Here is a 12,378-nt window from a genome sequence, read left to right as displayed (position 1 = left end):
CAATTGAAAAAGCAAAAACAGAATGAAAAACAGAAAGAAAAATAGCACACCCTAGAGGAAAACCTTGCTGGCATTTAAACGCCAGTCAGGGCAGCAATTGGGCGTTTAACGCCCAGTCTAGCACCATTCTGGGCGTTTAACGCCAGAAAGGGGCACCAGACTGGCGTTTAACGCCAGGAATGGGCATCAAGCTGGTGTTAAACGCCAAAAATGGGCACCAGCCCAGCGTTTAATGCCAGGATTGGCAGAAAGAGCAATTTTGCTCGCCACTTGGTGCAGGGATGAATTATCCTTGACACCCCAAGATCTGTGGACCTCACAGGATCCCCACCTACCCCACCACCCTCTCTCTTCTTCACCCATTCACCAATCACCTCAATACCTCTTCCCTCAAAACCCCTCACCTATCAAATCCCACCATTCTCTTCACCACTCACATCCATCCTTCATAAAACCCCACCTACCCCACCATCCAAATTCAAACCACTTTCCCTCCCAAACCCACCCATAATGGCCGAACCCTACCCCTCTCTCCACCCCTATATAAACCCATCTTCACCCCTTCATTTCCACACAACCTAAACACTACTTCTCCCCCTTGGCTGAACCACAAAGCCACCTACATCTCCTCTATTTCTTCTTCTTCTACTCTTTTCTTTCTTCTTTTGCTCGAAGACGAGCAAACCTTCTAAGTTTGGTGTGGTAAAAGCATTGCTTTTGTTTTTCCATAACCATTTATGGCACCTAAGGCCGGAGAAACCTCTAGAAAGAGGAAAGGGAAGGCAAAAGCCTCCACCTCCGAGTCATGGGAGATGGAGAGATTCATCTCAAGGGTGCATCAAGACCACTTCTATGAAGTTGTGGCCATGAAGAAGGTGATCCCCGAGGTCCCTTTCAAACTCAAAAAGAGTGAATATTCGGAGATCCGACATGAGATCCGAAGAAGAGGTTGGGAAGTTCTTACCAACCCCATTCAACAAGTCGGAATCTTAATGGTTCAAGAGTTCTATGCCAATGCAAGGATCACCAAGAACCATGATCAAAGTGTGAACCCGGACCCAAAGAATTGGCTTACAATGGTTCGGGGGAAATGCTTAGATTTTAGTCCGGAAAATGTAAGGTTGGTATTCAACTTGCCCATGATGCAAGGAGATGAACACCCTTACACTAGAAGGGTCAACTTTAATCAAAGGTTGGACTAAGTCCTCATAGACATTTGTGAAGAGGGCGCTCAATGGAAGAGAGATTCAAGAGGGAAGTCGATTCAACTAAGAAGGCATGACCTCAAGCCCGTGGCTAGGGGATGGTTGGAGTTTATCCAACGCTCAATCATTCCCACTAGCAACCGGTCCGAAGTTACTATAGACCGGGCTATCATGATTCATAGCATCATGATTGGAGAGGAAGTAGAAGTTCATGAGGTTATAGCCTAAGAACTTTATAAGGTGGCAGACAAGTCCTCTACCTTGGCAAGGTTAGCCTTTTCTCATCTCATTTGTCACCTCTGTTATTCAGTTGGAGTTAACATAGAAGGAGACATCCTCATTGATGAGGACAAGCCCATCACTAAGAAAAAGATGGAGCAAACAAGAGATCCCACTCATCATGAAATCCCTGAGATGCCTCAAGGGATGCACTTTCCTCCACAAAAGTATTGGGATCAAATCAACACCTCCCTAGGAGAATTGAGTTCCAATATGGGACAACTAAGGGTGGAGCACCAAGAACATTCCATCCTCCTCCATGAAATTAGAGAAGATCAAAGAATCATGAGAGAGGAGCAACAAAGGCAAGGAAGAGACATTGAGGAGCTCAAACAGTCCATAAGATCTTCAAGAGGAAGAACAAGCTGCCATCACTAAGGTGGACCCGTTCTTTAATCTCATTGTTCTTTATTTTTCTGTTTTTCGAATTTTCATGCTCATGTTTATCTATGTTTGTGTCTTATGATCATTAGAGTCTTAGTGTCTATGCCTTAAAGTTATGAATGTCCTATGAATCCATCACCTTTCTTAAATGAAAAATGTTCTTAATTAAAAAAGAGAAGAATTGCATGAAATTTTGAATTTTATAACAGATTAATTATTTTGATGTGGTGGCAATACTTTGACTTCTGAATGTATGCTTGAACAGTGCATATGTCTTTTGAATTTGTTGTTTATGAATGTTGGCTCTTGAAAGAATGATGAAAAAAGGAGACATGTTACTGAGGATCTGAAAAATCATAAAAATGATTCTTGAAGCAAGAAAAAGCAGTGAATACAAAAAAAAATGAAAAAACGAAAGAAAAAAAAGAAGAAAAAAATTTTAATAAAGTCGTGATCCAAGGCAAAAAGAGTGTGCTTAAGAACCCTGGACACCTCTAATTGGGGACTCTAGCAAAGCTGAGTCACAATCTGAAAAAGTTCACCCAGTTATGTGTCTGTGGCATGTGTGTATCCGGTGGTAATACTGGAAGACAGAGTGCTTTGGGCCACGGCCAAGACTCATAAAGTAGCTGTGTTTAAGAATCATCATACTTAACTAGGAGAATCAATAACACTATCTGGATTCTGAGTTCCTATGGAAGCCAATCATTCTGAATTTCAAAGGATAGAGTGAGATGCCAAAACTGTTCAGAGGCAAAAAGCTAAAAGCCCCGCTCATCTAATTAATATTGATCTTCATAGATGTTTTTGGAATTCATTGCATATTCTCTTCTTTTTATCTTATTTGATTTTCAGTTGCTTGGGGACAAACAACAATTTAAGTTTGGTGTTGTGATGAGCAGATAATTTATACGCTTTTTGGCATTGTTTTTAGTATGTTTTTAGTATGTTTTAGTTAGTTTTTATTATATTTTTATTAGTTTTTAGTTAAAATTCACTTTTCAGGACTTTACAATGAGTTTGTGTGTTTTTCTGTGATTTTAGGTATTTTCTGGCTGAAATTGAGGGACCTGAGCAAAAATCTGATCTAGAGGCTGAAAAGGACTGCAGATGCTATTGGATTCTGACCTCCCTGCACTCAAAGTGGATTTTCCAGCGCTACAGAGACCCAATTAGCGCGCTCGCAATTGCATTGGAAATTAGACATCCTGGGCTTTCCAGCAATGTATAATAGTCCATACTTTGCCCGAGATTTGATGGCTCAAATAGGCGTTCCAAGTCAGCTCAAGAATTCTGGCGTTTAACGCCGGAACCGGCACAAGAATGGGAGTTAAACGCCCAAACTAGCACAAAAGTTGGCGTTTAACTCCAAGAAAAGTCTCTACACATGAAAGCTTCAATGCTCAGCCCAAACACACACCAAGTGGGCCCAGAAGTGGATTTTTATGTCATTTACTCATCTTTGTGAACCCTAATCTACTAGTTCTCTACATATAGGACCTTTTACTATTGTATTCTCATCTGGGTAGCTATCTTTGAGTAGTCTTCTGCTATCTTAGATCATGGGACTGGCCTCACGGCCATGCCTAGACCTTGTTCTTATGTATTTTCAACGGTAGAGTTCCTACACACCATAGATTAAGGTGTGGAGCTCCGCTGTACCTCGAGTATTAATGCAATTACTATTGTTCTTCTATTCAATTCGGCTTATTCTTGTTCTAAGATATCACTTGTTCCTCAACTTGATGAATGAGATGATCCGTGACACTCATCATCATTCTCACCTATGAACGTGTTCCTGACAACCACCTCTGTTCTACCTTAGATTGAGTGGATATCTCTTGGATTCCTTAATCAGAATCTTCGTGGTATAAGCTAGAATTGATGGCGGCATTCAAGAGAATCCGAAAGGTCTAAACCTTGTCTGTGGTATTCTGAGTAGGATTCAAGGATTGAATGACTGTGACGGGCTTCAAACTCGCGATTGTGGGGCGTTAGTGACAGACGCAAAAGAATCAATGGATTCTATTCCGACATGATCGAGAACCGACAGCTGAATAGCCGTGCTGTGACAGAGCGCGTTGAACATTTTCACTGAGAGGATGGGAGGTAGCCATTGACAACGGTGAAACCCTACATACAGCTTGCCATGGAAAGGAGTAAGAAGGATTGGATGAAGACAGTAGGAAAGCAAAGAGACGGAAGGGACAAAGCATCTCCATACGCTTATCTGAAATTCTCACCAATGAATTACATAAGTATCTCTATCCTTATTTTATGCTTTATTCATAAATCATCCATAACCATTTGAATCCGCCTGACTGAGATTTACAAGATGACCATAGCTTGCTTCATACCAACAATCTCCGTGGGATCGACGCTTACTCACGTAAGGTTTATTACTTGGACGACCCAGTGCACTTGCTGGTTAGTTTTGCGAAGTTGTGATAAAGAGTTGAGATTGCAATTGAGCGTACCATGTTGATGGCGCCATTGATGATCACAATTCCGCGCACTAATGCTTATCCTTGGTAAAAGACTTCTCAACATGCATACTCTTGAACAATTCTTTTGCATAATAGCCAACATCACTTAAACTACTTTAAAGATGTTTTGCATGCTTAAGTAGATCAGAGTTTGGGTGAAGAAGAGTGAGATCCAGGCCAAACACCAACAATTGAAGAAGAACCACAACATCTTCTAAAGTGAGTAAGAACTCGCCCCAAGAAGTCAAAAAGGTGTGAGTCTGAAAGTACTATCACTGCCAAAGCAAACTCATATCATAGCCATTTCGTTTTACACCCAAGTTTTCCAAGAAAAAAACAATTAGTCTTTCTTCAACGTATAGCAACAAAATGAATAAGTGATAAGAATCAATTATGATAACAAATTGTGGAGAATAATCAACCTACGGATGTGGGATGGCCTCAATAACACCGACAAACTCCAATTTCCTCAAAACATTACCACCTTCCTTAAAAAATACTGCAAATACCCAATTGTGCCAAACTTTTTTAACATGTGTGGCTGCTTCAAACTTGAAAGACTTCCATGAAAATTCTTGGCATTTTAACCGAAAATGAAGAAGAATATGACTCACTTGATACGAAGATCTTTCAATGAATTTACCTAAAATTCTATAGTATGAAGAATCAAAGACAGGCTTAATAGTTTTATTCGTGCCTAATAACTAGTAAGAGGAAGGAGGTTTCAAAAAAGGTTTTTTAATAACAAATGTAGTCCTATTATCTAATGGCTTAACCCAAAATTGGGGAATAAATTCAAAAAATTTGATGGCATACCCTTGAGGACGTCGTCTATATCATCCACAGAAGAATCAGTTCTCAAACTATCATCAGAGTCCTGAATTGGGTCATTATCTGTTATCTTGGCAGTAAGTTTCACACGAGGCACGACAACAAAGAAACAAGCCCTAAAAAGGAAAATAACAGCAACAACAACAAAAATGGAGAAATATCAAGAATACATAAATCCCAACAGCAAAAAATTCAAGAGTACCAACAATATCAACATTTTAGTAACTATAAATTCAAGAGTACTAAGAATATCAAGAAAGTAACAATATCAAGAAGAATATCACAGAACACAATAACAATGATTTAAAATACTAAGAATGTCAAGAATACAATAACAGAAATTTTAAGTGCCAAGAATTTCATACAAAAAAAAGGAGAGTACATAGTATATGACAACAAGAGAAGAGAAAAAAAAAACAAAACTGAAGAGAAGAGATAAAGTAGAGGAAGAAAAAAAATCTTACCAAGTGGGAGAAGACAAAACAAAGATGAATGTGGGAGTGTTCTTTACCCTAAAAAAGGTAAAAAAGAATGCCCTAACAAAGAAAAGTGAAGACGCTCTTCTCTTTCATTCATAATTTTTCTTTTTCAATCTTTCTTTAAAGCTAGGTACTCTATTTAAAATTAAAAACTCATAACACTAAGTTAAAAAGGTAAAAAAATTTCTTTTCATTAAAAAAAAAAATCAAATCTGTCCTCTTTTTTCATTAAAAAATTACACAAATAAATAAATACAAACAAATAGACTATAAATATATATATTATTTATTTATTTTTATTAACATTCAAATTTTTGAACAATAATAATTTTTTTTGAGTATATAATTACATTCAAATCACATATTAATATCATAATATATATATATATATATATATATATATATATATATATATATATATATATGTAAAAAAATGAATAAAAGAGGAGAGATTTATTATTTGGAGTAAAAATATGTCAAAAAAAGAAATAAATTATCATTATTTAAAAGAACAAAATTAATAACTTTTTATGGAGTACGAAAAATTCAATGCAACCTAAGAAAACACTCGGTATTTTTAAAGACTACATCGGACTTATGATTATATATTAAAAGTATGAATCTTTTGTGTATAATAATTTTGAGATTGTCCAAAACATGACCAAAAAAAGGTTCCTCCTAAAAATGTTGGGCCAAAAAGATGAAATCCAAAAAACAATACTTTGAGGAATTGATTTTTTTTAGTGAAAACTAAATTAATTAAAGTGAATTGGTTGGATATGAAGGGTAGAGAATATCATCTGGTTAAAAATGAACTAAACTAGATATTCCTTCACCAATGTTATATGTCATGAGCACATTTTTATCTGAACATCTCTTTATCATAAACACCCAGTGTAGTGTCAGAACTGTTACCTTAACTTGTGGAGATAAACTTTTTTCTTACACTCATTTTTAGTTAAAGAGACTTAAAATAATAAGAACACCTAAAAATATCTTCTGCCAACTATTCTATTTAGTAACAAGTTTTGGAATAGACTGAATATGACATTATAACTATTGGACAATGTACTGCTCCTTCAAAATGACTTAAGACTATAAAAGAATCTCAACCAATTTCTCTCAAAAGGGCTTCTTAAAAATTTGAGAAATTATTTTCATTCTTTGCTTTTCTCTAATTCTTTCTATTGTTCTTCACTTTGTTCATCAAATTCAAACAAAAAAATTAATAAAATTAGCATTTAGGCATTTTACTAGAACACCAGACAGCAAATTTTAGTTAATCCTTATCCACTTTAAAAGAGCTCATTCATCCTTGTATGATATTCACTACAAGAAAAATATCAAATACCGTCGGATTTACCAAAAAAATCCCTCGGTGACCTGTTTACCATCGAATTTAGTAGCCAAATAAATCTGGCGGTATAAACCTCGCCGGTAACTATTTATCGTCAATTTTTTTTGTCCGTCACTAATTACCGACGGATATAAACTTTTAATTGCGAAATTCTGGAGCTTGTTACCATCATAGTTTTCTCCTGGGACAATAATATATTATTTATTATTAATAATTAGTAACTGATTTAACCGATGATAAACTTAAATTTTAATTTTTTTAAAAAATTATTTTAAAAAAATTATTTTTAAAAATTTATTATATAATTTTAAATATTTAAATCTAATAATTTTTAAATTAACCATTTAGTGATTTTTAGTTGAAAGTTTATAAACAAGTTTAAATATCAAAGTTTATTATTAAATTGAAAAAAAAAAGAATTCAATTAAGCAAAAAAATCATATTTTAAATGCACCAAACACTCAATTACAAAAATTAAACAAAATTAAATTAGAAATCGAAAGGCAATACTGATGAGCATTAGAGATTAGACTATACTAATACTATTACATTATATAAAGTATCAACCATACCAAACTATTTATGATATTAATAATTAACTAATTTATCGTCCACAATATTAACCATACATTATCGTAAATTAAGCCAATACAATAGTCAAATCAAACACCAATTCACAGCCAATAAAAATTTTATTGTCAACTATTAGTAATATTAATCATCTGAGACAATTCTAAAAGTTGAAAAGTAAATAAATTTTCTTAGTTACCTAAAGTTCAGTCTTGATTCTTCAATTAAGTTTGATGAAACTTGACCTGTTAAGTTGTTGTTTTGTAGAAATCTACAACAGCCAAAGAGAGTCCAATAAAAAACTTAAAATAAAAAATCTACACTGTCACCATTAATATTCACTCATAATTTCACAAACCATACATGAACAAAAACCAAGCAAACACCAAAAGCGTCCAAATCATAAAAACTTTGCAGATCTATTCACCAAATTTAAAATCCACAATATCAACCAAATGCAACCACATACAAAATCAATCAACCAGCCATATCAAATACTAATTGACATTCAACCATCATTAATCCAGAAATATAATTTAAACCAAACCTAAAATTATTTATCACTGTCTTATACCAATCAAAATTCAAACACCAACACATCTTCTGTAGACCCACCTCAACATTCATCAAAAACAAAAACAAATTTAGAAAAATATTAAAACAGTATTTTTTTAGTAGTAAATAAATAAATTTTTGAAAAATAAAAAAAATAAAAAAATCTATTTTGAATAAAATGAAATACCCTTTTCCTTTTCAACAGTAACATCGTCGACGGCAAAACTTCCATCATGGTCATTGCAGGCTATTTTTCGTTACATGCACAGCTAACATTAATTTTGTTTTCTTGTTGTTCATCTCTAATTCGTCGCAGGTGGTGCACGAAATTGCAATAACACTTTTGCAATCCCGCACAACTAACCAGCAAGTGCACTGGGTCGTCCAAGTAATACCTTGCGTGAGCAAGGGTCGATCCCACGGAGATTGTCGGCTTGAAGCAAGCTATGGTTATCTTGTAAATCTTAGTCAGGATATCAGAAATTATCAGGATTGATTGTAAGAAGCAAAAGAACATGTAATGGTTACTTGTACTGCAGTAATGGAGAATGGGTTGAGGTTTGGAGATGCTCCATCTTCCGAATCTCTGCTTTCCTACTATCTTCTTCATCAAACACGCATGTCTCCCTCCATGGCAAGCTCGTGTAGGGTCTCACTGTTGTCAGCAGCTACCTCCCATCCGCGCAGTGAAAGCTAATGCACACACTCTGTCACAGTGCTGCCAATCACCGGTTTGGTTCCCTCCCCTACCGGAATAGAATCACTCTTTTGCGTCTGTCACTAACGCCCAGTAGGTTACAGGTTTGAAGCACGTCACAGTCATTCAATCATTGAATCCTACTCAGAATACCACAGACAAGGTTTAGGCCTTCCGGATTCTCTTGAACGCTGCCATCAGGTCCTGCCTATACCACGAAGATTCCGATGAAAGAACCCAAGAGATAACTACTCAATCTAAGATAGAACAGAGGTGGTTGTCAGGCACGTGTTCATGGTTGAGAATGATGATGATTGTCACGGATCATCACATTCATCCGGATTAAGAACAAGTGTTATCTTAGAATGGAAACAAGCATGATTGAATAGGAAACAGTAGTAATTGCATTAATCCATCAAGACACAGCAGAGCTCCTCACCCCCAACCATGGGGTTTAGAGGCTCATACTGTGGAAAGAACGTGTACAAAATGTTATGAGGTCATAAGGTACGGATACAATGTCAAAAGATCCTATAAGTAGTAAACTAGTGTCCTAAGGTTTACAGAAATGAGTAAATGACAGAAAAATCCACTTCCGGACCCACTTGGTGTGCTTGGGCTGAGCAATGAAGGAATTTCGTGTAGAGACCTTTTCTGGAGTTAAACGCCAGCTTCCATGCCAGTTTGGGCGTTTAACTCCAACTTTTATGCCAGTTCCGGCGTTTAACGCTGGAATTTCTGTAGGTGACTTTGAGCGCCGGTTTGGGCCATCAAATCTTGGGCAAAGTATGGACTATTATATATTGCTGGAAAGCCCAGGATGTCTACTTTCCAATGCCGTTGAGAGCGCGCCAATTGGGCTTCTGTAGCTCCAGAAAATCCACTTCGAGTGCAGGGAGGTCAGAATCCAACAGCATCTGCAGTCCTTTTCAGTCTCTGGATCAGATTTTTGCTCAGGACCCTCAATTTCAGTCAGAAAATACCTGAAATCACAGAAAAACACACAAACTCATAGTAAAGTCTAGAAAAGTGAATTTTAATTAAAAACTAATAAAAATATACTAAAAACTAACTAAAAGATACTGAAAACATACTAAAAACAATGCCAAAAAGCATACAAATTATCCGCTCATCACAACACCAAACTTAAATTGTTGCTTGTCCCCAAGCAACTGAAAATCAAAATAGGATAAAAAGAAGAGAATATACTATAGATTCCAAAATATCAAAGAAACATAGCTCCAATTAGATGAGCGGGACTAGTTGCTTTTTGCCTCCGAACAGTTTTGGCATCTCACCCTATCCTTTGAAGTTCAGAATGATTGGCATCTATAAGAATTCAGAACTCAGATAGTGTTATTGATTCTCCTAGTTAAGTATATTGATTCTTGAACATAGCCAGTGTATGAGTCTTGGCTGTGGCCCAAAGCACTCTGTCTTCCAGTATTACCACCGGATACATACATGCCACAGACACATAATTGGGTGAACCTTTTTAGATTGTGACTCAGCTTTGCTAAAGTCCCCAATTAGAGGTGTCCAGGGTTCTTAAGCACACTCTTGTTGCCTTGGATCACGACTTTATTTCCTTCTTTTCTTTTTTTTTCTTTTCTTTTCCTTTTTTCTTTCTTCTTTTTTTTTCGAATTTTTTTTTTCACTGCTTTTCTTGCTTCAAGAATCAATTTGATGATTTTTCAGATCCTCAATAACAGTTCTCTTTCTCCTCATTCTTTCAAGAGCCAACAATTTTAACATTCTTAAAACAACAAATTCAAAAGACATATGCACTGTTCAAGCATTCATTCAGAAAACAAAAAGTATTGTCACCATATCAAACTAATTCAACTAGTTTCAGAGATAAATTTCGAAATCCTGCACTTCTTGTTCTTTTGTGATTAAAGCATTTTTCTTTTAAGAGAGGTGATGGATTCATAGGACATTCATAGCTTTAAGGCATAAACTTTATTAATTTTATTAATTAAGAACAAGACTCAAATATAGATATAAAATGAGACTACAAATAATAAATAAAAAGAAAACAAAAAATAATAGGCTCCTAATGATAGAGGTTTTCACAGAGTTAGAACTCAACAACCTTGATTTTGAGAAGTGGATGCTCCCTCAGCTTGAGAGGAGAGCTTTTGGCGTTTCATCTCTTCGATTTCACGCCCCTGCTTCTCTTGCTCCTTCCATTGTCTTCTTGGTGATTGGATGTTCAATGGGTATGAATTCATCTTCTTCTATCTTCACCCCAGCCTCTTTACAGAGCAAGGAGATCAAGCTTGGGTAAGCCAATTTGGTTACAGTGGAGTTCCTATTTGCAATTGTGTAGATCTCACAGGCAATCAGATGATGAACCTCCACCTCTTTTCCAAGCATAATGCAATGAATCATCACTGCTCTCTTGATGGTGACCTCAGAACGGTTGCTAGTGGGTAGTATGGAACGCCCAATAAAGTCTAGCCAACCTCTTGCAATTGGCTTGAGGTCTCCCCTCTTGAGTTGGTTTGGGACACCCTTTGAATTGGTTATCCACTTAGTTCCAGGGAGGCATATGTCCTCTAGAACCTGATCCAACCCCTTATCTACTCTCACCATCCTCCTATTAAAGGAATCAGGATCATCTTGCAGTTGAGGCAACTTGAATATTTCTCTTATTTTGTCCAGATGGAAGTATATAACTTTCCCTCTGACCATGGTTCTATGGGTATGGTAAGCAGTTCCAGTCATTCTCTGCTTATCTGTTAGCCACAGATTTGAGTAGAATTCCTGAACCATGTTCCTTCCAACCTTTGTCTCAGGATTGGTTAGAACTTCCCATCCTCTGTTTCGAATTTGCTCTTGGATCCCCGGATATTCATCTTCTTTCAGATCAAATTTAACTTCCGGGATCACTGACCTCAGACCCATTATTTTATGATAATGGTCTTCATGTTCTTTGGTTAAGAACTTCTCTTCATTCCAAAGATTCTTTGGATTATTCTCTTTCTTGCCTCTTAAATTGGTTTGTTTTCCCTTAGGAGCCATGATATTGATGAATTTTGGCTTAGTGATCACGGAAAAGCACACCAAACTTAGAGGTTTGCTTGTCCTCAAGCAAAAGAGAAGAGAGAAGAGAGGGGGAGGAAGAGAAAATTCGAATGGTGTGGTTGGAAGAGTGGAACAAACGTGCATTTATAAGGTGGGGAGGGGAGTTATTCGAAAACAAAGAGGAATTTGAAAGGAGATTTGAGAAGATTTGAGAAGAAATTGAGAAAAGGGTGAAATTTTTGTACAATGTTTGTAATTGATTTGAAATAAATTTGAAAAAAAAAAGTTTTGATTTTTGAAGATTTGGAAGTGAATGATGAATGATTGAAGTGTGATTTTGTAGAAAAGTATGGGTGAGAAAAGGAAAGTTTGAAAAAATCTGATTTGAAAACAAAATTGTGGTCCCCCACCAAGCTGGCGTTAAACGCCCAGAATGGCACCCATTCTGGCGTTTAACGCCCATCTGTTGCCCCACTTGGGCGTTTAACGCCCAGCCAGGTACCCT

The sequence above is a fragment of the Arachis stenosperma genome, chromosome 3, assembly GCF_014773155.1.
Source record: "Arachis stenosperma cultivar V10309 chromosome 3, arast.V10309.gnm1.PFL2, whole genome shotgun sequence".
NCBI lineage: Eukaryota > Viridiplantae > Streptophyta > Magnoliopsida > Fabales > Fabaceae > Arachis > Arachis stenosperma.
This window is presented reverse-complemented; position numbering follows the sequence as displayed.